General features: G+C 35.9%; 1 long non-coding RNA gene across 7 annotated transcripts; it reads left to right on the top strand.

Annotated features, from left to right (window-relative positions):
* The first annotated feature begins 1,098 nt into the window (after nucleotides 1-1,098).
* LOC129889139 (uncharacterized) lies at nucleotides 1,099-26,999 on the top strand. Of its 7 annotated transcripts, XR_008766811.1 has the most exons (6): nucleotides 1,099-1,241; nucleotides 2,128-2,189; nucleotides 3,010-3,078; nucleotides 3,881-3,990; nucleotides 17,456-17,536; nucleotides 26,772-26,999. It is a non-coding gene; the product is annotated as an uncharacterized LOC129889139 (long non-coding RNA). The 7 variants fall into 7 exon arrangements; XR_008766813.1 differs by lacking the exon at nucleotides 3,010-3,078 and having other exon boundaries at nucleotides 17,456-17,515; XR_008766809.1 differs by lacking the exon at nucleotides 3,010-3,078.

The following is a 26,999-nucleotide window of genomic DNA, read 5'->3' as shown; positions in this document are numbered from 1 at the left end:
TACACACATTAAACTTGAATTAGAAGAGAATTAGACACGAATGAAATATGCATCTAATGAAATCAGCCTTCAGTGATCTGTAGGCCACAAAAATGAATTAAAGTTGAGCAACAAAGGAATTACACACACACACTAAACTTGAATTAGAAGAGAATTAGAGATGAATGAAACCTGTAGCTAATAAAACCAGCCTTCTCTGTAGGCCACAAAAATGAATTAAACTTGAACAACAAAGGTATTACACACACATTAAACTTGAATTAAAAGAGTATTAGACACGAATGAAACATGTAGCTAACAAAATCGACCTTCAATGATCTGTAGACCACAAAAATAAATTAAACTTGAACAACAAACGTATTACATACACATTAAACTTGAATTAGAAGAGAATTAGATATGAATGAAATTTGTATCTAATGAAACCAACCTTTAGTGATCTGTAGGCCACAAAAAATGAATTAAACTTGAACAAAAACTGTATTACACACACATTAAACAAGTAAACAAGTAATTGTGATAAACGTAGAAACAAAAATAAACTTTCATATTGAATCACAACTGAATACAAATCGTGTATCGCTAATGAATTAGATATGCAATCTAATTCAAACCTTCAAACAATTAAACATTCAACCATTCAAATCTTTAAGTAATCACAGATCTCTACTCAAAAATCACAATATTCTTCAAGTGATTCAAATCTGTATTCACCTAAATTTTGCTATTTTTCTGCAATAATCACCGAATACAAATCACTTAATTCCAAAATTGGAGTATTAATGTTGTATAAAGTCATGGTTGAGAAGCTATGAAGGTAAGTATTGCCCTAATTTTGAAGAAAATTATGGGTGAGAAGATTGAAGAGAATATTGGTGTAGCAAATTTAGAGAGAAATAGGGGGTGGGAGTTTTAGAAGAGTAAGGACCGTACTTAATTTAATTCAAATAATTTGCTATATATGATTAAAATAATTATATTACTCTATGTGATAATTTTTTTTTGAATATTGTACATTTAGGTGATTTTTCCTATATTATGCTATTATAAAAGCCATTAATGCTACGACGAACACAATAATAAGCTGTTGTACAAAAAGTTATCTGGATTATAATATTGGTGATTTCTTTTTATTTAGCATCTTCTGTGAACACATGTATTAATTACACTTCAATTGCAGCCCCATGTGTATCACACTTCAATTTCGATTCTCCTTCTTTCTTCAGCCTATGATTCTCTCTGTTAGTTCTCCTCCTCCTCTCTCTCTCAGTGACATTCTTATATCTTCTTCTTTGTTCCTGATTTTCTCTAAAAAAAATTGTAGTTGCATGCTGTTTTCCCCAAATTGTTCTGCGCTTGTGGATTATACCATAAAGATTTAGGTTAACTGTAGTAAATATTTGCTAGATTTATCTTGATAATGCTTTATTATTATTCATAAGCACAATATGGTGTATTTATTAGTTTCCAATTTCTTTGAATAAAATTTTGTACTAGAATTTTTATATACATATTAGTAAGTGTACTTGATTTGCATATGTATCATATCTGTTTGATGAAATTTCTCTTTGTTTTCAACTAAATACTGAAGAACTAGATCATCTTATGAAAATTTTTGAGCTGTGAAAGATCACTGAATTTTATAAGAAAATTGTGCACCCATGATGTTTGATGTTATGCATGAGCCATTATGTTTTGACTATTCCGTAATTTATTTTTTTGTGTTGCAGTAGTGAAATACCTGGGAGCGGATGAGTAAATACTCTTTTTGACTTTGTTCACCATGCTAGCTATTATCATCTTTCACACCCTAAAGATATAAGCTATATTCTTAATTACTTTTTATGAGTATTTTTCTTGCTTTATTTTGATCAACGATGAGAACTTGAGTATTGTTCACTACTACTGTCAAAATCAAAATTTTGGTGTTTGGTATGTTCTACTTTTTCTTTGAATTGAGGAATAGTTAAACTGCAAGAATCGTCTACCATAGGCTGATTTTCTGCATTTAAAAAAATCTTAGAAACCAACTCACTTTGTCCACTAGCAGTTATTAGTCCCATTCTTAATTCAATTTTCTCCGATTATCGACATGATTGCTAACAAAGGTTTTTTCTTCACTTTTAGTTTCAAGCTGTATTGCAGCTACGTTTAAGCAAGGAAAAAAAATAGGGCTTTACTTATAAAAGGTATATTTTGAATTTCCTTCATAAATTAGATTATACTGCCGTTTTGACACTATTCAGTAAAGAACTCACAAAATTATGTTCAGAAACTGAGAGTTCCAGTTTATATGTTTGTTCTTTTATGATATTCATTTCTTTTTCTTTTCATTCTCTTCTTTGACTTTAGAATTTTATATTATATAAAATAATATCTCCTTTATATTTTGAAAGTAGTCTATATAAATCTTATGTACCATTCAACTTTATTAAGGTCCATGTGACTCAAATTCCTATGTGATAGAAATTATTATCTATTTAATATACGGTGAGGTACAAATGTAGCATGTACCTAAGAGAGTATCAACAGAATCGTTATTGAAAGAATTCATTATAATGTTATTGTTTTTTCGCTTGCTGTTAGTCTACGACAATTGCCACATCTAAACATAAAAGTGGTTATGCTCTTGAACATAAATGGGGTTAGTAATTTGTTATAATTAACGAAATCTGATGAGGAAGCATTCTTTCATATCTACATTAGGTATTTCAGATTTAGATAATAGTTGCTTGACTAAAATTAAGTTCATTTATTCATTAGTGGTGAATCCACATCTTCTTTATAATTTGTGATCAATCTAAATAGAAGAGGTAAAAATGTTGATTCTTGTGACATAAGATAGTTTATACAATGTTACTTTTTTTAGCTTAATTAGTTTTCGAAGATCAAATATCATTCTATAAAAATAATGAAGGTCAAAATGTTATTTTAATAGATTGATTATATTATATTCAAATATGATTTTCTTAGTGTAATTTGATTAGCATGTCATTTGAAAACTGCTAGATAATCCTGTGGTTGGTATAATGACTTTGACATTTGGTTGGCTTTGGAAGAGAAACTCCCACATTACATGTATGTGAGCTCTCTTCATTTCGTCTTTGTTATGGTTAGGTTCTTTTTTTCTTTATCAGTTTTCGTTCTCCTTAAGTAAATATGTATGGGTGTTCTTTATAGAGATGTTCAAAATGGTATGGGGAGTTCTCTGCTTTTTTATTTGTTAATAACTTTTTTAACACTGCGATATCTAATTGTAGTACAAAAAAATAATGTAAATGGTGCTTTATACTTGAGACATTTGATTGGGTAGATATTTTTGGGCTATTTCTGTTATAAGGTGTATTTGATGTATTTTTCTGAAGCAAACGTATGTGCTATAATTCTATTCATAGTCTTTGATTATTTTACTATCCGGATATCTGCTCCTTCATCTTTCTTCATTTCCCACTTATTCTTTCTTTTTCGAACTTCTCATTGATTTCTTGAGCTCTCTTTATTTTTTCAACTGGTGTTACAATATTCAGGTTTCCTCTCTCACCCTTGCCAACTTCTGCTCTCTTTTTTTTCCAATCTTTTTGAGGGCTTTCTTTGTCCGTCTGATTTCACCTTATGGAGTTAGAGAGTAGGGGGTGAGGGTGAAAAGGGTATAACTCGGCTCTTTATCGAAAATAATGGTGAAATTTTGCTATGCTTTTAAAAAATTACTTTACAAATTTTCAAGAATTGTAAGTGTAAATTATAACAAAAAAGGAGGTACATAATGTTTTTTGTCACTATAGTTTTTTTTGTGTTTTTGAATCTTTTCTTACTTGATTCTGCATACACATATTCTCTTTTGAATATTTGGTGTTAAATTTTTTGATTTTCTCCAAACTAGCGTTCTTTGAAAGGTCGCGAGGAGATCTGAGAGGGCTGTAATGGATATTGTTTTAAAGATTTTTCCTCTTCTGCTAAGTTCTTCAACACAACTGATCAAAATTTTCGAAGGTCAGTAATAAATTTAAGTTCAGTCAATTATTTTATTTGCCTATTACCTTATTTTTTAGACTAGATTGGAGTGGACAATAAAAGGTTATTTTAGCTCTTCCTAAAAATAAAAAATAATGTATTTTATTCTAATTTTGAAGAGTTAACTGAAAACAAGAAATAATTGAGCTTGAAGTAATGGCAATTATGCTGATAAAATGAGGCGAGTCCAAAATGGATAGTAGACTTTGGTCATCATTTCCTGAAATTCTATGTTCTCTGGGAGAGAGAATGTAAAACATGTTTCTCATTGATAATACTTTTTTAGTATTTTATCTATGTATTTTTGTGGTGAACATGAAAGAAAATATGTTTGGAACTACAGTTAGAAGTATCTATACTTTGGTGATAACTGAAGCAAGTTATGTTTCATTGTTTTCAACTAATTGTGATTTCTCTGCTAAAATATTTAGTAATTTGATTGTTTCAAGCATTTGTAGTATAAAACTATAGGAGGCATCATGGACCTATTGAAAGAAGTTTCACAATTCTAACATGTGATACTGGACCAGTACTCAAGTAGAACGAAGAATTCCTTCTTTCAAACAAATGACTCCTATAAGCAACCACTGTTGTGCATCTTGCATAATCATTCTTTATGTTGCATTATGAGAATAGTATTACAAATTTCACCGCAATAACACAAGATAAGGTAAATTCCTATAAACGACTTTCTTTATAGGAGAATTATTCGTGATAAGTAGCTAACGTAAGCAGTAAATATATCCTCAAAACAATGCTCCGCTATAAATTTGTACCTACTCATAGCTAGGCTTTTAGTGCAACAAAAAAATGATATAGTATGTGATGTTCTTCTAATAGACTTATTGACACTTCCATTATATTCTGTTTGATGGTTATCACTGGGATGCGACATTTTTAGTGTTGGTATTACTTTTTCTTGGCAGTACTCTTTTTCATGCCTCTGGTCTCCTTTTTATACTTGAAAAATGCTAATATTAGTTCAGAGATTTTTGTAGACCGACTGGTGGGGTTGTTTAATGCATATACTTTGAAATAAGTTGTTAAAACTTCTAATCTGTACAGTTCTACCCTATAGAGTTAAAAGAATTTCAATGCACATAATTTTATTCATAGAATCAGGCTTTTAGTAGAAATATACTAACTCGCAGAAAGCTATTAACGTTAAGAATATTACACGTAAATCATTTGTTGTAACGTTTTCTAGGGAACTTCATATGGGCCATCTGACTGCCACCTAAGTCACTTGAGCTATGGGCATACGAGGTTAGACCATACTTAGAAAACATTATGCTTTTATGATAGAATTTGGAAAATGTCATACAAGTATTAGTCGGCGGATTAACGTACGGGATTAGGCTTGGAAGCCCTTGAGCTAATTTTTGAAGCCAAGTTATGAAAGGCTGTGAGTATTTGAAATGCTTCTACTTTCTTCTTTTCAAAACGTGTAACTTCTAATGTCTTCCACACATGTTGTTATTGTTGATTGTGACTGAATATCAAAAAAAACTTTATGTTCTGATGTTAAAGTTTGACAGTTATCATAAAATATCCCTATAAGTTGGATAAACCTGACAACTGATTATTGACTTAGTTCTCTCTATGAAACTTTTCATACTTAGCCTACCTGCATTTAAATTGCTTAGGTATGAAAATTCATTTGATATGGGTGATGCTGCATCTGGGATCAAGTCAGAAATCGTTGATAGCAGATGCATCAGATGTTGTATTATTGTTATACTATCTATATGATCTATATATCTCAACTCTCTAAAGCCTCAACTTTTCAGTTACATAAATTACATACATGAATAAGGTGTATTTAAGATTAAGCCTTATAACTTTCACATGCAAATCTTTATTTAGACATTACATATGTAATATAAAAATAGTTCTAAGTGATTTTGAGATCTAAACATCGCTTCTTATGTTATGCCTAATGATGATTAGTTCGCGCACAATTTATTTAACCATTCCCTTATTGTGTCTATTTATTTTCTAGAAAAGAAGAAAGTGTCATATTTTTGTAGAAAAATTATGATGTTTCATAAATTAGAAAATCTCAGTTGAATTATGGAATCTCAGTTAATTTAAAACATTTTAGAGGTTAGAAAAGGTGCATGTATTATGCATTCATCCTTCAAAAGATATTTTTCCCCCATAAACCTATATGACACGCTAAATTGGGAATTTTCAGATTCACAACTATCAGGCTTGCAAGTATGAGCAAAGACATCCAACAATTACCTTGAAAACAGACTATTACATGAAGAAGTTGTCTCAAGACAATTCACATTTTCACTGGAGAGAAACTTTGTGTTTGATGTTGCAATGATACCTTCTCTCTCAGTTTGCAAATATGTCTATTGTGCCTTTTCATTTTAGATTTTCTTGACATTGAGATATGGGTTATGCTATTGTAAGGCCTCAGAAGTTGAAAAGTTGAAAAGTCGAATGAAAGAGAATTTAAGGAAAATTTGAACTGTCCCTAAGTCTACGAGTGGTTTATGACTCGTAGGGATTCTTACGAGTCGTAGAGATGACTCGTGGAAGTGAGATCAGGATTGAAAAATTTATTAAGTTTGGGAGGAAGTCTACGAGTCAGTGTATGACTCGTAGAAAGACTTACGACTCGTAGAAGAGAGTCGCACGGTCAGGGTTGAATTCCTGCAAAGCACAAAACTCAGTATTTTCAAGATGACTCGACAGGACGAGTCATAGAGAGGAAGACAACTCGTAAAGACGAGTCATAGTGAAATTTCAGAGACTCAATTTTTACGGATTTCTCAGAACCTGCTGGATGAATCGTTCCTACTACTCATCAACGTATCTATGATTCGTAGGAAGTCGTTCGTGAATTCTTCCGACTAAGATTAATGAGGGGTAGTTTGGTCATTTCTCCATATTTTATTAATGTACATAGATGTTTTGAGGACTAGATCCATGATATTAACTATCCTAAATATTCCTAAACCCTTTTCATTCCCTCATTAACTCCCAAACAACTTTAAGATTTCTCTCTCAAGGTTCCTTCAAGAGACCATCTTCTTTATCAAGGTTTTGGCTAGGGTTTCTTCAAAAACAAGTCTTCTCCTCTCAATTCCAAGGTCAATTCACCAAGGTATGTGTGGATTCATCCATGGGTCCTTCCACCAATGGAGTCCCAAGGTCCTTTTTCAAAGTATTCTTTTGGTTTTTAATTCAAAAGCCTTAATTTTATGTCACGACCTGACCTAGGGCCTAGTCGTAACACGACGATCGAAATTTCGAAGGGCTCCAACCATGACTCTTGTCATATCATATAGCATGCATAAGATAAAGTAAATGCGGAAAGATCATAAGGGAGTATAGAATATGAAACATAATGAAGAATGTCACTTGACAACATAGACTCAAAATATATGTCCAATTAGATGCCTCTACTCATGAACATGGGCGGGGGACTAAGATATGTCCCTAGCTCACCCTCATAGTAAGGAAATAAATGTCTTTGGAAAGATTAACTCATAAACCGCCCTCGATAGATGATGACTCATCGAGACTTCACCGATACAAAAGCTCAACTAGCCACGTGGATGGATATGATCCTCAACCTTAAGCCTAACATTATGAGACAATGTAGGCAACAATATGTGTTAGTACGTTTGAATGTACTAAGTATGTAGGCATGACATGCAATGTAAGTCATAAGATGCAATGATCAAGAATATATGTGATAAAAAGGTTAAGTAAAGTCATGAGGAAAGTCATAATGATCAAACCATTTTAAAGGACATAGTTGAAGATCATAAAGTAACATAATACTCATATACATATGTGGGATAGGAACCATAATAGACAATAAGACCATGCGATCTATAACATGGAATCCCGTTTTCTCCCCGTACAACAAAAAAAGGAGAATCTACTTGCCAAGGTAGACTCTACCCTACTAGGCGGGTAATGTACATACGCTATATGTGGATCCACTAGCTAAGACATAAAGCAACCTACAGTGACACGTAGTTTATAGGACATGAGACTGCTACTAAGGCTTTTGATATGGCCCCCACCTGAAGTCCTCTCGGTTCTAAGTCAAATCCAACAGAATACATACATAGCTTAGTATTCATAGTTAACCTATCATAGACATGATCATAGGATTGAAATTCGTAGAGTAGCTCATTTGATAACATAAGTGCAATGTGAGTATTGTCCATCTACATTACAATTCATACATACATAATTCATGTCATTAGGCCTTAAGTCACCACATAGGGCCCTAAGTCACCTATCTTCATACTTGTATGAAAATCATAACTTGAATGTATTTGTAATTCATGATCGTACTCATACTTGAAATTTGGGTAAAACTCATATACATAATCAATTTGATCGAAAATCATGAGAATACCTTAAAAATATTGAACTCCATGAACATAATGTATAATTCATCATAGGAAATAGCTGTATGCATGGGCTTTCATAATTCAACTTGAAATCATATAGTTTATGTAGAAACATACTCATAATGATCATAAACAATGATTTAAAACGAAATTGAAGCAATCCAACAAAATTCATCAAAATTGAAGTTAAAAAATAGTGAGATTTCATGAGATTTTGAGATTAAACCCGACTCCATGAGTGGAAGGGACTCATGAATCAATCTACACATACCTTGCTTGAATTTTAGACTTGAATTTGAGAAAGGAGACTTGATTTTGAAAAAAACCTAATCAAAGCTTGATGAACTCTTGAGGAACCTTGGGAGAGAAGTCTAGAATTCATTTGGGAAATAACGAGAAAAATAAAGAGTTTAGAAGTATTTAGGATCCAATTCGTAATGAATCTAGTCCTTAAAAACGTCCACATATATTATTAGAATGTAGGGAAATTACCAAACTATCCCTCATTAAAATTCCAATCAGGCAATCCTATGACTTGAGTCTACAGGTCGTAGACATGGTGACGAGTCGTCATTACGGCTCGTCCTGCAGGTCCTCAGATAGACCTAAAAATAGAGCCTCCGTACTTTTGCTATGAGTCGTGTTTACGACTTGTCATCCTCTCTACGGGTCGTCAAAATGACTCTTCTTGCAGGTCTAAAAAACCTGCAAGTTGATTGTATCTGAAGTTTCATCACGACTCATCTTGAAGGGTCGTCACATCTTCTACGACTCATCCTATTGAGTGGATTCTGAGGGTCAATGGTTTGCAGGGTTTGAGGCCTGCACTACAACTCATTTCTACGAGTCGTAGACACGTTTGCTAGTCATAATATGACTTGTAGGCCCACACTTTACCTTAGTAAATTTCCAATCATCTTCCTAACCTCTACGAGCCATATTTACGACCTGTAACAACTAAAACGAGTCGTAGATTGGCTCTTAGGTCTGGGCGGTTTTCAAATTTTCTTTGAAAATTTTTCTTTCGTTCGTCCTTTCGTCTTACGAGGTCTTACAATAGCTCCCCCCTGAGAATATTCGTCCTCAAATGAGATTCAACTAGTATAGAAAGGACATGGAAAGAGGACTAGCAATTCAACATGAACATAAGGACACCTTAAAATGCATAAAACATATAAACATCATACTTAACATAAAACATGGCTTTTGGAAAAAATATCACTTTCATGAACCATGCATGCATATAAATGCCATATGGAACTGAAATGTAGGAGTTTAATCGATTTGATCATGAATAACTTAGTACATTTAGGCTTGAGTGGAAGGAAAGAGATACGAATAACACTTCATCATGTCCGCCTCCGTTTTTCATGTAGCACTCTTTACTTGTTGATTTCTCCACAACACCTTGACGAATGCAACGTCTTTATTCCTTAGCCTCTTCACTTACTGGTCTAAGATTTCCACCAGAACCTCTTCATAAGTAAAATTCTCTTCAACGTTTACAATTTTCAAAGGCACAATGGAGTTTGGATCATCCACAAATTTCCTCAACATTGATACATGAAATACCAGATTAATCATAGCTAATTCAAATGGCAAGTCTAACTCACATGCTACATTACCAACACATTTCAATATTCTATAAGGTTCTACATATCTAGGACTCAACATCCCTTTCTTCCCAAATTGTGTTACACTTTTCATAGGTGAAACCTTCAAATACACCCAATCATTCATATCAAATTTAATCCTTCTCCTCCTAGTGTCCGAATAAGACTTTTGATGACTTTGAGCCATCTTCAATCTTCTCCCATACAAGACTTCAAAAGGAGCTATTTGGATTCTAGAATAATAACTATTATTGTAGGCAAACTCAATCAATGGTAAATGCTCATCCCAACTGCCTTTAAAATCAATCACACATGCTCTCAGCATATCCTCCAAAGTTTGAATCATTCTTTCGGCTTGTCTATCGGTTTGAGGGTGGAAAGCGGTACTTAATTTAACTCGAGTACCAAGAACCTTTTGGAATGACTTCCAAAAATATGAAGTGAATTGAGTACCTCTATCTGATATGATCAACAAAGGAACACCATGAAGTTTCACAAGTTCACGAATGTACAACTTAGCATAATCTTTGGCACCATAAGACGTCTTAACCGGTAGAAAATATGCTGATTTAGTCATTCGGTCCACAATGGCCCTAATAGAATCATGTTGTCTCCTAGTACGAGGTAAACCCGTTACAAAGTCCATATTCACATCTTCCCACTTCCAAGCAAGAATCTCAATGTCTTCAGCTAAACCTCCCGATTTTTGATGCTGAACTTTAACTTGTTGACAATTAGGACACTTAGCCACAAACTCCACTATGTCCTTCTTCATGCCATTCCACCAATACACTTTCCTCAAATCACGATACATCTTGGTGGATCCCGGATGAGTTGAATATCGAGAACTATGGGCTTTATTCAATATCAACTCTCTTAATTCATCAACATTCGAGACACACAAACGACCTTGGTAACATAGTACCCCATCTCCCCCTTAGGAGAAAGCCTCAACGGCTTTTTCGACAACCGACTTCTTCAATTCAACCAACATCGGATCATTTTCTTGTTTGGCTTTAACATCCGCCCCAAGAGACAATTCCGAGCCATTATGTACAAGAACACCTCCATCATTGGAGTCAACCAAACGCACACCTAAACATTCCAATCTATGAACATCTCTGACCAACTCCTTCTTACCTTCCTTAACATATGCAACACTACCCATAGACAACCGACTAAGAGCATCGGCTACAACGTTTGCCTTACCTGGATGGTATAGTACACTCATGTCATTGTCTTTTAGGAGTTCAAGCCACCTATGTTGTCTAAAGTTCAAGTCCTTTTGGCTAAACACATATTGAAAACTTTTATGGTCAGTGAACACATCAACATAAACCCCATAAAGATAGTGACGCCATATTTTCAAAGCAAATACAACCGCCGCAAGTTCAAGATCATGGGTTGGGTAATTTCGTTCATGCACTTTGATTTGCCTACAAGCATAGGCTATAAACTTACCATGTTGCATCAAAACACAACCCAAACCAACACGTGAGGCATCACAATAAACCACAAATCCATCCGAACCTTTGGGCAATGTCAATATAGGAGCTGACGTAAGACGATCCTTCAATATTTGGAAACTCTTCTCACACTTGTCCGATCATTGAAATATCACTTTCTTTTGGGTCAACTTGGTCAAAGGTGAAGTGATAGACAAAAACCCTTGAACAAACCTTCTATAGCATCTGTCTAAGCCCAAAAAGCTTCTAATGTCGAAGGAGATAATGGTCTAGGACAATTCTTTACCGCCTCCATCTTGTTTGGATCTATTTTACTCCTATCACCGGACTACATGGCCAAGAAATGCAAATTCCTTTAGCCAAAATTCACACTTACTAAACTTAGCAAATATTTGCTTGTCTCTCAATGGTTGCAATACAATTCTCAAGTGACCCATATGAGAATGTGAGTAAACCAAAATGTCATTAATAATTACCATCACAAATATGTCCAAGTATGGATTGAAAATACAATTCATCAAATCCATGAAAATAGCAGGAGCATTAGTCAAATCAGACGATATTACTACGAATTCAAAATGACCATACCTTGTTTGAAATGCCATTTTGGAAATATCGCACTCCCTTACCCTTAATTTATGATAACCGAAATGGAGATCAATCTTAGAGAAGTAACTCGCTCCTTGTAATTGATCAAACAAGTCATCTATCCTTGAAATTGGATATTTGTTCTTTACGGTAACCTTGTTCAATTGCCGGTAATCTATACACATTCGGAGTAACCCATCTTTCTTTCTAACAAACAATATGGGAGCACCCAATGGTGAAATGCTTGGCCTTATAAAATCTTTATCCAACAAATTCTTCAATTGCTATTTCAACTCCTTAAGTTCCGTTGGAGCCATACGGTAAGGAGGAATATAAATAGGTCGAGTATCAGAAAGAAGATCTATGCCAAAGTCAATTTTCCTTTTCAGAGGAACACCGAGTAAGTCATTGGGAAATTCATTAACTATAGAGACCGACTCAAAAGTAGAAATTTCGAAATCAACATCCCTAACTCGCACAATATGATAAAAGCACCCTTTGGAAATCATTTTCTGAGCCTTAAGACATGAGATGAATCGACCCTTAACCACTGAATCATTATCCTTCCATTCAAGAATAGGCTCATTAGGAAAGTGAAACTTAACCACACCGGTCCTACAATATATAGATGCGTAAGCGGCATGTAACTAATCCATACCAAGAATGATGTCAAAATTGATCATGTCTAGTTTAACAAGATCACATGGAATAACTTTACGCAAGACCAACATGGGATAACTTTTATAAACTCTCTTAGGTAGTACCGAGTCACCAACGGGAGTATAAACCGAAAAGGGTTCTGATAGCACTTCGGGGCATACATCAAATCTCATAGCAAGGTAAGGAGTAACAAAAGACAAGTTGGCACTCTGATCAAGCAATATATAAACATCAAAGTTAAAGACCCGTAACATACCCTTGACCATATCAAGAGTCTCATCCACATCTTGCCTAGCATGAAGAGCATAAAATTGATTGTTGCATTGGCCACCCTTAGGTTGAGGTTGGGTGCCTTGTTGCACTTGACCTTCTTGAGGACGACCTTCTCCACTCTTGTGGGCAACATAGGGTCACTCGGATTACTTATGGCACATCTTTCCACATTCATAACAAGCATCCGTTTCCATCAAGCATTTTCCTCCATGATTCTTTCCTCACTTTGCACACTTAGAAAAAAAAGGGCTACTAGCATTCACACCTCCTTGTCCTTGAGCTTTAGAGGGGCGCCTTATCCTTATAAACTTCTTCCCCGAACCTTGGCCTTGTTGCGAGCGACCACTACTACCACCACCGGTCCTAGCATTGGGGAACCCACCTTCATATCGGACCCTCTTAGAATCCCTCATTCTCATCTCCTTGAGATTTACTCCTTCAATTTGTTCGGCAAAAGTCATAAATTGAGATATGTCCAACTCTTTCAAAAGCATGGCGGTACGACATTCCTTAGCAACCAAGTTGGATACCCCAGATAGGAATTGACTCATTCGGGCACGTGGATCGGCAACCAATGAAGGAGCATACTTGGATAGCTTAGTAAACTTGAGGGTGTAGTCCCTCATTCCCATATTACCTTGTCAAAGATTAATGAACTCCAACACCTTAGATTTCCTTAGCTCAAGAGTGTAAAAGTGATCAAGGAAAGTGAGTTTGAAGGCTTTCCATTCAATAGGACTTTCATCTACCTTTTCTATCTTCCATTAGGCGTACCATACTTGTGCAACACTCTTAAGTTGATAGGAAGATAACTCTGCTTTCTCTTTGGACGACACCCCCATAATGCTCACTATCTTGTAGACCTCATCTATGAATTCTTAAGGATCCTCATAAACCATTGAGCCATGAAACTTCGGAGGATTCATTTGTGCAAAGTCCCTCACTCTTGAGGCTAGAGTAGAAGCATTGGGAGGAGACGCAACCCCTTGGTTGGATACCACTTGGGCTAGCATAGAAATAGTAGTCCGAAACTCCGCATTAGTCACTTGGTCGGGTAGGGGATCATTGTCTCAAGGAACCGGGGGAATTTGGGCTTCATTTATCATTATTTCCCCTTGGCAATGGTGGTCTTGTTGGAGGCATAGTTTCTGAAAATTGCATAGGAAGAACTTTAGGGAAAGGAAGTCTTAGAACACACTCTACCATATGACATAGATCATTAAAGAAGTGAAAATTCCTAAAATGTCTTATAGCCTCCTAATCATAGGTGTGTAGCGCTTCACAACCATGAATAAGACTCTACTTGACGCAACATGTTGGATACCCTAGGACGTCTTATACCTTGTGCTCTGATACAAAGTTTGTCACCACCTGGCCTAGGGCCTAGTTGTAACACGATGATTGAAACCTCGAAGAGCTCCAACCATGACTCTTGTCATATCATTTAACATACATAAGGTAAAGTAAATGGGAAAGATCATAAGGGAGTCTAGAATATGAAACATAATGAGGAATATCACTTAACAACATAGACTCAAAACATTTATCCAACTAGATGCCTCTACTCGTGAACATGGGCGGGGGCTAAGACATGTCCCTATCACACCCTCATAGTAAAGAAATAAATGTCTTTGAAAATATTAACTCATAAACCACCCTCAATAGATGCGGACTCACTGAGACTTCGTCGATACAAAAGCTTAGCTAGCCACGTGGATGGATATGATCCTCAACCTCAAGCCCTACATTATGAGACAATGTAAGCAACAATATGCGTTAGTAAGTTTGAATATACTAAGTATGTGGGGATGACATGCAATGTAAGTCATAAGATGCAATGATAAAGAATATACGTGATAAAAAGGTTAAGTAAAGTCATGAGGAAAGTCATAATGATCAAACCATTTTAAAGGACATAGTTGAAGATCATAAAGTAACATAATACTCATATACATATGTGGGATAAGAACCATAATAGACAATAAGACCATGCAAGCTATAACATGGAATCCTGTTGTCTCTCCGTAAAATGAAGAAAAGGAGAATCTACTAGCAAAGGTAGACTCTACCCCGCTAGGCGGGTTATGTACATACGCTATATGTGGATCAACTAACTAAGCCATAAGGCAACCTACGGTGACACATAGTTTATAGGACATGAGACTGCTACTAAGGCTTTTGATATGGCCCCCACCTGAAGTCCTCTCGGTTCTAAGTCAAATCCAACAGAATACATACATAGCTTAGTAATCATAGTAAATCTATCGTAGACATAATCATAGGATTGAAATTCATAGAGCAGCTCATTTGATAACATAAGTGCAATGTGAGTATTGTCCATCTACATTACAATTCATACATACATAATTCATGTCATTAGGCCTTATGTCACCACATAAGGCCCTAAGCCACCTATATTCATACAAGCATGAAAATTTTTAACGTGGATGTATTTGTAATTCATGATCGTATTCATATTTAAAATTTGGGTAAAATTGATATACATAATCTATTTGATCGAAAATCATGAGAATACCTTGGAAACATTAAACTCCATGAACATAATGCATAATTCATCATAGAAAATAGCTTCATGCATGGGCTTTCATGATGCAACTTGAAATCATATAGTGTACGTAGAAACATAGTCATAATGATCATAAAAAATGATTTAAAAATGAAATTGAAGCAGCCTAACAAAATTCATCAAAATTGAAGTTAAAAAGTAATGAGATTTCCTGAGATTTTGAGATTAAACCTTGGACTCCATGAGTGGAAGGGACTCATGAATCAATCCACACATACCTTACTTGAATTTGAGAAAGGAGACTTGATCATGAAGAAACCCTAATGAAAGCTTGATGAACTCTTGATGAACCTTGAGAAAGAACTCTAGAATTCGTTTGGAAAATAATGAGGGAAAATAAAGAGATTAGGAGTATTTGCGATCCAATTTGTAATGAATTTAGTCCTTAAAAACGTCCACATACATTATTAGAATGTAGGAAAAATCCAAACTACCAATCAGACAACCCAACGACTTGAGTCTACGGGTCATTTACATAGTGAAGAGTCATCATTATGGCTCGTCCTGCAGGTCCTCAGAAAGACCGAAAAATAGAGCCTCAGTACTTTTCTACGAATCGTCGTCCTCTCTATGGGTCGTCAAAATGGATCATCTTGCAGGTCTGAAAAACCTGCAAGTTGATAGTCTCTAAAGTTTCATCATGAATTGTCTTGACGGGTCGTCACATTCTCTGCGACTCATCCTATTGAGCCGTACAGTATATTCTAAGGGTCAATGGTTTGCAGGGTTTGAGGCCTATGAGTCGTAGACACATTTGCGAGTCGTAATATGACTCGTAGACCAACACTTTGCCTTAGCTAAATTTTCAATCCTCTTCCTCACCTCTATGAGCCATGTTTACGACCTGTAACAACTAAAACGAGTTGTAGACTAACTCGTAGGTCTGGGCAGTTTTCAAATTTTCTTTGAAAGTTTTTCTTTCATTTGTCCTTTCGTCTTACGGGGTATTACATTTCAATGATTATGCATTGTGTTTTCTTACTTATACTGAATTTTCTAATTGATATTATTTTCATGAATTGTGTATGGGTTGATAAAAGTAGTATGATCATGCATGTTTTCAATACAATTTCTTGGTTTTCAATCATATTGGCTATGTATACAAGTTATACCCTAATTTCAAGTAGAATTATGATAATAGAGTACAATTATGTTCAAGATTTAAATTTCATGCAAATTATGAAGAAAAATGACTTATGATCCTTAATTGGTGACCTAGGAACCTAATGACATGAATTACACAAGTATGATTTGTGATGTTGAAAGACTTTTACTCACATTGCAAATATGATATGAAATGAGCTATTATATGAGTTTTGAATTTATGAACAAGTTTATGATATATGCTAAGTATGATTACTATGTTATGTATTCCTTGGTATTTGACTTAGAACTGAATGAGGCTTGAGGTGGGGGCTCAACCTATGGGATCCTTATGTAAAATATCTAGTCTTATAAATATGTGCCTTCTTGGGGTTTGTATTTATGTCCTAGCTAGTGGATCCACATATAACATATGTTCATGACACCCGCCTAGCAGGGTAGAGTCTACCTGGCATGTAGATTCCTCTTTCGTCCATTGTATGGGGAGACATCAGAATTTTATGTTATAGTTTCGCATGATTTTATTATCGGTTATGGTTCTATCCCACGTATGTATACTCTCTTTATGTTTTCTTTTATGATTTCAATTATGTCTCTTAAATGCTTTGATCATTATGGTGTACTCATGACTTTACTCATTCTCTTTTATCATGTACGTTATTTGATCATTGCATCATATGATTTATATTTCATGGCATGCCCACATACTTAGTACATTCAAATGTACTAACACATATTTGTTGCCTACATTGTCTCATGATATAGGGGTTGAGGTTCACATTCCTTCCACACGTAGCTAGTTGAGTTGCTATCCTATGAAGACTGGTGAGTCCTCATCTATCGAGGGTGAGTTATGAGTTCGTTTCTTTTGAAAGACTTTTGTTATATTCACGTTGAGGGTGAGCTAGGGACATGTCTTAGTCCCCCACCCATATTGATTAACAAAGGCATTATTGGATAAATGATGTCGAGTCTATGTAGTCGAGTTTACACTCTTTTTTTATGGTTCATGATTTAGACTCTTTATCTATGTTATTTCTACATTACTTTATCTTATGTATGCTTACGATATGTCAAGAGTCTTAGTTGGAGACTTTCGGGGTTTAGATTGCCGTGTTACGTCTAGACTCTAGGTCGGATCGTGACAAACTTGGTATCAGCGTACAAGGTTTAAGATGTCCTAGGAAGTCCAACATGTCACGTCAAGTAGAGTCTTTTTCATGGATGTATGCATGCCACATCTATGAATAGGAGTCTATAAGGTGTTTTTAGGAAATCCTCACATCTTTCTTGATCTATTTTGTGCGATAGAGTATACTCTAAGACTTCCTTTCCATAACAATTGTCCTTTGTAATTTTCTGAAATGCCTCCAAGAAGAGCACCTATGCAAAGAGGGGTCAATGCTAATGAAGATTAAGCCCCTACGGTCCCTCAAGACAATGGTCCCCTACTCGACCAAGTGACTAATGCGGAGTTTCAGATCGCTATTACCATGCTAGCCTAAGTTGTGGCCAACTAAGGAGTTGTTTCTCCTCCTAATGCTCCTACTCCGGCTTCTAGAATGAGTGACTTTACAAGGATGAACCCTCCCGAGTTCCATGGTTCGAAAGTGGATGAGAATCCTCAAGAGTTCATTGATGAGGTTTGTAAGATAGTGAGTATTATTGGGGTGACTTCGGAAGAGAAAGCAAAGTTGGCGGCTTACCAACTGAAGTGTGTTGCTCAAGTTTGGTATACTCAATGGAAGTTAGAAAGAGTGGATGAAGGTTCTATAGATTAGGAAGCCTTCAAGATTGCTTCCCTTGATCGCTTCTTCCCTCTTGAGCTAAGAGAGGCAAAGGTGTTGGAGTTTATCAATCTTAGGCAAGGCAACATGGGTATGAGGGACTAGCCCTCAAGTTCACCAAGCTATTCAAGTATGCTCCTTCATTGGTTGTCGATCCTCGTGCTCGAATGAGCCAATTCATATCAGGGGTGTCTAACATAGTTGCAAAGAAATGTCATACCACCATGCTTGTCAAGAAAACAGACATATCTTAGCTAATGATTTTTGCCGAACAAATTGAAGGAGATAAATTCAAAGAGATGAGGATAAGAGACTCTAGGAGGGCCTACTATAAAGGTGGGTTCTCAAATGCTAGGACCAATAATGGTGGTAGTGGCCATTCTCAATAAGGCCAAGGTTCGGAAAAGAATGTTAAAGATAGGGTGCCATACCCTAAGAGTCAAGGTGGAGGTGTGAGTGAAAGTAGCCCCACTTTTCCAAAGTATGCTAAGTGTGGAAAGAATAATGGAGGAAGGTGTTTGATGAAAACGGGTGCATGTTATGGATGTGGAAAGATGGATCATAAGTAATCCAAGTGCCCTAGTGTTGCTAACAAAGCAAGGGAAAGTCGTCCTCAAAGCCAAGTTTATCAAGGAGGCCAAGTGTAAAAAGGTGCCCAAGTCAACCAAAGGGTGGCCAACGTACAACTGATTTTATGCTCTTCATGCTAGGCAAGATGTTAAGGAGTCTCCCGATGTGGTCACAAGTATGTTGTGGGTCTTTAAATTTGATGTTTATGCATATCTTGATCCGGGTGCCAACTTGTATTTTGTTACTCCTTACCTTGCTATGAGTTTTGATGTGTTCCCTGAAGTCTTGTTAGAACCTTTTTTGATTTATACTCCCGTTGGTGATTTGGTGTTAGCCAAGAGAGTATATAGAAATTGTCCCATGTCGGTCTTGCATAAAGTTATTCGTTGTGATTTCATTGAGCTTGACATGGTAGATTTTGATGTTATTTTGGGGATGGATTTGTTACATGCCTCTTATGCATCCATTGAATGTAGAACCTGTAGGGTCAAGTTTCAATTTTCTAATGAGCCTATTCTTGAATGGAAGGGTAACAATTCGGTGGTTAAGTGTCGATTCATTTCATGTCTTAAGGCCTAGAAACTGATTTTCAAAGGGTTCATTTACCATATAGTGCGAGTTAGGGATATTGATTATGAGACTTCTACTTTTGAGTCGGTCCCTATAGTTAATAAGTTTCCTAATGTGTTTTTCGATGACTTGACTGGTGTTCCTCCCAAAAGAAAAATTGACTTTGGCATAGATCTCTTTTTCGATACTCAACCTATTTTTATTCCTCCTTTTCGTATAGCTCTGGTGGAACTTAAGGAGTTGAAAGATCAATTGAATGATTTGTTGGATAAGGGTTTGTTAGAAAGAATAATGGGTTGTTTTCGATACTCAGTGTTGTTTGTTAGAAAAAATAATGGGTCACTCCGAATGTGTATAGACTACCAACAATTGAATAAGGTTATCGTAAAGAACAAGTATCCTACTTTGAGGATACATGATTTGTTCGACCAATTGCAATGGGCAAGTTACTTCTCAAAGATTGATCTCCGTTCCGGTTATCATCAACTAAGGGTGTTTCAGACAAGGTATGACCATTTTGAATTTTTAGTCATGTCATTTAGGTTGACTAATGCTCCTACTATCTTCATAGATTTGATGAATCGGATTTTCATGCCATACTTGGACATGTTTGTGGTTGTGTTTATTGATAACATTTTTATTTACTATTGGAATGAGGAAGATCATATGGGTCACTTGAGGATAGTGTTGCAAACATTGAGAGATAAGCAACTATTTTTCAAGTTTAGTAAGTATGAATTTTGGCTGAGAGAAGTTGCATTTCTTGGGCATGTGGTGTCCGGTGATGAGATCAAGATTGATCCAAAGAAAATGGAGGTGATGAAGAATTGGCTTAAACCATTGTCTCCTTCAGATATTAGAAGCTTTTTGGGCTTGGCCGGATACTGTAGAAGGTTTTTTGAAGGGTTCTCATCAAAGAAAGTGAAGTTTCAATGGAAGAATGAATGTGAGAAGAGTTTCCAAATATTGAAGATCATCTTACATCGGCTCCTATCTTGACATTGCCCAAAGGTTTGGATGGGTTTGTTGTTTATTGTGATGCCTCACGTGTTGGTTTGGGTTGTGTTTTTATGCAATTTGGTAAGGTTATAGAATATGCCTCTAGGCAACTTAAAGTGCATGAACGAAACTATCCAACCCATGATCTTGAACTTGCGACAGTTATGTTTATTTTGAAAATTTGGCATTATTATCTTTTTGGGGTGCATATGGATGTGTTTACTCACCACAAAAACTTGGAATATGTGTTTAGTCAAAGGGACTTGAACCTTTAGCAAAGGAGATGGCTTGAACTTCTAAAGGATTATGACATGGGTGTATTGTACTAGCTGAGTAAAGCGAATGTTATAGCTGATGCTCTTAGTCGGTTGTCCATGGATAGTGTTGTTCATGTTTAGGAAGGTAAGGAGGAGTTGGTTAAGGATGTTCATAGATTGGCACGTTTATGTGTTCGTTTTGTTGACTCTAAGGATCGGAATCGTCCCTTGTGGCAGAGGTAAAGGCCAGACAAGATTATGATCCGATATTGGTTGAATTGAAGAAGTCGTTTGACGAAAAAGCCATTGAAGCTTTCTCCTAAGGGGGAGATGGAGAACTTCGTTGCTAAGGTCAATTGTGTGTACCAAATGTTGATGGTCTAAGGGAATTGATATTGAATGAAGCCTATAGGTCTTATTATTTGATTAATCCGAGATCCACCAAGATGTATCGTGATTTGAGGGAAGTGTATTGATGGAATGGCATGGAGAAGCACATAGAGTAATTCGTAGCTAAGTTTCCTAGTTGTCAACAAGTGAAAGTTGAGCATCAAAAACCGGGAGTTTTAACTTAAGACATTGAGATTCCAACTTGGAAATGGAAAGATGTGAATATGGAATTTGTGATAGGTTTGCCTCATACTTAAAGGCAACATGATTCTATTTGGGTTGTTATGGACCAAATGACTAAGTCAGCACATTTTCTACAGGTTAAGACTTCTTGTGGTCCCGAAGGTTATGCTAAGTTGTATATTTGTTAATTGGTAAAGCTTCATGGTTCCCTTGTCTATTATATCAGATTGTGATTCTCAATTCACTTCACATTTTTGGAAGTCCTTTCATAAGGGTCTTGGTACGAAATCAAGTTAAGTACTGCTTTTCATCCTCAAAACGATGGACAAGCCGAAAGAACGATCTAAACTTTAGAGGATATGTTAAGGGCGTATGTGATTGATTTTGAAGGAAGTTGGAATGAGCATTTGCCATTGATTGAGTTTGCTTACAATAGTAGTTATCACTCTAGTATCCAAATGACTCCTTTTGAAGCCTTGTATGGAAGAAGATGTAGATCCTTGGTGGGATGGTTTGAAGTGGGTGAGATGACATTGGTTGGTGCCGAATCGGTAGTAGATGCAATGGAGAAGGTAACGCTTATAAAAGAAAGATTGAAGACAATCTCAAAGTCGTCAAAAGTCCTATTCGAACACTAGAAGAAGAGAGCTTGAGTTTGATGTGGATAATTGTGTCTAATTGAAGGTTTTGCCCATGAAGAGTGTAATGCATTTTGATAAGAAAGGGAAATTGAGTCCTAGATATGTAGGACCTTATCGGATATTGAAGCATGTTGGCAAGGTGGAATATGAATTAGATTTGCCATTTGAGTTTGCTATGGCTCATCCGGTATTTCATGTGTCAATGATGAGAAAGTTTGTGGATGATCCAAACTTGATTTTACGATTGGAAAATGTGAACGTTAAAGAGAACTTGACTTATGAGGACGTTCCGGTGGAAATCTTAGACCGGTAATTGAAGAGATTAAGTAACAAAGAGGTTGCGTCCATCAAGGTGTTGTAGAGAAATCAACAAGTAGAGAGTGATACATGGAAAGCGAAAGTGGACATGATAAAGCGTTATCCGTATCTATTTCCTTCCACTCAAGCCTAAGGTACTAAGTTGTTCATTTTCAAATCACTTAAATTCCTACATTTTAGTTTTGTATGTCTCTCATATGCATGCATGTTCATGAAGTTGGTTTTAAAGTCATGATTTATGTTGTGATTGAAAATCTCATGGTTTATCTTTTGCTATGTGTCATTGCATTCATGTTGGGTTGCTAGTCCTCATTCCATGTCCTTTTCGTGCTAAGTTGATCTCATTCGAGGATGAATGTCCCCAAGGGAGAGATATTGTAAGGCCTCGAAAGTTGAAAAGTTGAACGAAAGAGAATCTAAAAAAAATTTGGACTATCCCTAAGTTTACAAGTGGGTCTACGACTTGTAAGGACTCATAGAAAGTCTCGAGGAAGTAAGATTAGGGTTGGAAAATTTATTAAGTTTGGGAGGAAGCTACGAGTCAGTGTACGACTCATAGATAGTCTTACGACTCGTAAAAGAGAGTGGTAGGGTCAGGGTTGAATTCCTGCAAAGCACAAGCCTCAGTACTTTCAAGACGACTTTACAGGACGAGTCATAGACAGGAAGACGACTCGTAAAGACGAGTCGTAGCGTAACTTTAGAGACTTAATTTTTTTAGGGATTTTTCAGAATCTGCAGGTCAATTCGTATCTAGTCAACGTATCTACAATTCGTAGGAAGTCATTTGGGAATTCTTCCGAGTAAGATTAGTGTGGGGTAGTTTGGTTATTTCCCCATATTTTATTAATGTACGTGGATGTTTTTAGGATTAGATTCATGATGTTAACTATCCTAATACTCCTAAACCCTTTTCATTCTCTCATTAACTCCCAAACAACTTTAAGACTTCTCTTTCAAAGTTCCTTCAAGTGATCATCTTCTTCATCAAGGTTTTGGCTAGGGTTTCTTCAAGAACAAGTGTTCTCCTCTCAATTCCAAGGTCAATTCACCAAGTTATGTGTGGATTCATCCATGGATCGTTCCACCCATGGAGTCCCGTGGTCCTTTTGCAAAGTATTCTTTTGGTTTTCAATTCAAAAACCCTGATTTCAATATTATGCATTGGTTTTTTTTACTTATGATGAATTCTATGATATTTGACTAAATCACCTATCTAATTGATATTATTTTCATGAATTGTGTATGGATTGATAAGAGTAGTATGATCATGTGTGTTTTCAATTCAATTTCATGATTTTCACTCACATTGCAAATATGATATGAAATGAGCTATTCTATGTGTAACACCTCGAAAATTTCTATGCCAAGACCCGAACCATTCTTCAAAGGCGTATAGGCTTGAACTCATCAAATTCTAATTTTACATATGAGTTAGGATCAATTACTAAGTACTTTAAGTGTATTAGATGTGTTTTAGGGTCATATGAGATCTCTAACACCAAGCCAAGTCTAAAGAAGTTTCATCGGCTAAGTTTTCGTATGAGTTCAAAATAGGGTCAACTTCAAACACCCATATCTCTTATTATATAAGGAATTAGGTGTTGCATGACCTATCAAATTAAAGGTCTTTGAGTCCTATTTTCAACGCCATCAAGTTCGCCTCATTCTGAGTTCAGAGTGTCAAAAGTTATGATCATTTTACCAAAGACTACCACTGCAGCAGTTATGGGCTTAGCGCGGCGCGCCAACAGAGCGTTCGAAATAAGCTGCAGTAGTTTGGCATGTGGCGCGGTGCGCCACTATCGCGCCTGTAGGGTTTTGAGCCTGTTTTCTAAATTTGTTTATGAAGAAAATCTTGGACAATTACCTAATAACATATATATGAACATGGACACCTTTGGGATCATTTTTTGCTGTGTTTTGCCTCCCCAAAATTTTAAACTTCATCCTTTTCTCTCTCAAATCATCTCCAACACATTTTCTCTCAAATTCAAGGATTCAAGCTTCCCAATTGAAGGCCTAACATCAAGACTTCTCCAATTCCTCTTCAAGTTCCTCACTCAGGTATGGGGGTTTTCATCGATGGGTTCTTCCACCCATGGAGCCCAAATGTTTTCTCAACTTAGTATTAAAATTTTAAATGATGAAATCTTATGGGCTTTTATATGATGGTTTCAAATGCATAGATTATGGTATATTTTAAGTTTATTTACTCCTATTGATATATATGTATATTGACTCTCAATTTCAAGTGATGAGTTTTTATGAATTTTCATACTACGATTTCAAATACATAGATTCTTGAATATTTGAAGTTTATTTACCTATATTGACTTATGTTGATTCTTATTTACATGAAATGGATGGTTTATCAAGGTTCTTATATGAATACTTGAAAGGTAGTTTTAAAGTGTATATGGTGGGTTGTTTAAGATGTTTCATATGATGCATTTCCATCACTCTCATGCATTAAATGTGTTTGGAAGTTATACGAAATGAACCCTCATAGTCTTCTTATGTTGAAGTAAAGTTGAAATGAAGTTTGACTCCAATGAATGTTATGAAGTAAATGCTTATGAAGGGGAGTCTTTATAAAATGATTGATTGATGAAAAAGGTTTCTTAGCCAAAGTAAGGTTTTAATGTGAAAGGACATTTCTCACATTGAATCAAATGAAATGTTTAAGGTTATGATATGACATCCCTATATGCCGTCAATACTTTTGCACATTTTTTAAAAAGGTAGGTCCGATTAGCATGGTACCCGGAATATCATCACTGATTATAGACCTAACTTTCTTATAAATCAAGGTTCATTAGTTGGATGATAAATAGGGCATGACAACCATGATGATATTATAAACCAAAGGTTTTAATGAGCTATTCTACCGAGTGTGATGTTTGAATTCTCAAGCTATATGATATGACTATTTTGAAGTATTATACTATTCCGTGGGATTTGACTTAGCACTGAATGTAGCATGTAGATGGGGACTCGACCGAAGGGGTCCTTAAGTAAAGTCTCATATTGCATTAACTATGTGCCACCATAGAAGCCCTTGTAGGCTAGGCCTTTGTAGCCATCAAATGTTAAATAATTGAATGTAAACTGAATGGAGTTCTACCCGGCAAGTAGTCTCCCCGTGCCAACGTAGGGGTTATGTTGGATTCCATGTTATACCTCGCATGGTCTTAAATGTCGGTTATAGTCATTTTCCCACATATGTCTGATTTAAATACTATCTACTTGATTACTCATGCATGCTTTCACTCAGGTATTTTACCTTATGAATATCTTAATGTTTTATCATATTGCATGCCTACATACTTTGTACATTTAAAGTACTAACGCATACTTTTGACTATATGATATCACCATATAAGAATCGATGTTGCTCCTCGACCTCCTCAATGTGGCTAGCTCAGATTAGTTTGAAGATTGCTTGTGGTGAGTTCTCATATTTCGGGAACAACCTCCTTTTTATTCTAATCTTATGTTATGAAGAACATTAAGACTTTTGTTAAGAAATTTCTTGACACTTATTTTGAGGGTGAACTAGGGACATGTCTTAGCCCCCGCTAAGTCTTTAATGTAGAAGGTATGGTTGGACATAGAAAAAGATGTTATATTGTCTTTGACTCTTATTAAATGTGAAGCCCCTTAGTCCCTACATCCCTTTTGTTTTCTGCTTGATTTGTTTATCATTACCAATAAAATGCTTAATTAATGCTAAGAGGCTTGAGTTAGGTACCTCCGGGTGTCTCATTCGTTGTGTCACGTCTAGGCCCTAGGCTTGGGTCATGACACTATGAGTTTTGAATCTATGAACAAGTTTATAATATATGCTAAGTATGATTACTATGTTATGTATTCCGTGGGATTTAACTTAGCACCGAATGAGGCTTGAGGTTGGGGATCGACCTATGGGGTCCTTATGTAAAGTCTATAGTCTCATAACTTCATGCCACCGTAGGATTTACTTTTATGGCCTCTAGTGGATCCACATATAGCACATGTTCATGTCACTCGCCTAGCGGGGTAGATTCTATCTTGGCGAGTAGATTCTCCTTTCGTCCGTTGTATGGGGAGACATCGGATTCTACGTTATAGCTCGCGTGGTCTTATTGTCAATTATGGTTAAATCCCACATATGTAGACTCTCTTTATGTTGTTTTATGATTTCAACTATGTCTCTTAAATGCTTTGATTATTATAGTTTTCTCATGACTTTACTCATTCTCTTTTATCATGTATATTATTTGATCATTGCATCCTATGATTTCTATTGCATGGAATGCCCACATATGTAGTACATTCAAATGTACTAACGCATATTTGTTGCCTACGTTATCTCATAATGTAGGGGTTGAAGATCACATTTCTTCCACACGTGCTAGTTGAGTTGCTATCCTACGAAGATTGGTGAGTCCTTATCTTTCGAGGGCGAGTTATGAGTTTGTTTCATTTTAGAGACTTTTGTTATATTCACATTGAGGGTGAGCTAGGGACATGTCTTAGCCCCCACCCATATTGATTAGCCAAGGCATTGTTGGAAAAATGATGTAGAGTCTATGTACTCTAGTTTAAACTC

The sequence above is a fragment of the Solanum dulcamara genome, chromosome 5 (assembly GCF_947179165.1).
Source record: "Solanum dulcamara chromosome 5, daSolDulc1.2, whole genome shotgun sequence".
NCBI classification, from domain to species: Eukaryota; Viridiplantae; Streptophyta; class Magnoliopsida; order Solanales; family Solanaceae; genus Solanum; species Solanum dulcamara.
This window is presented reverse-complemented; position numbering and strand designations above follow the sequence as displayed.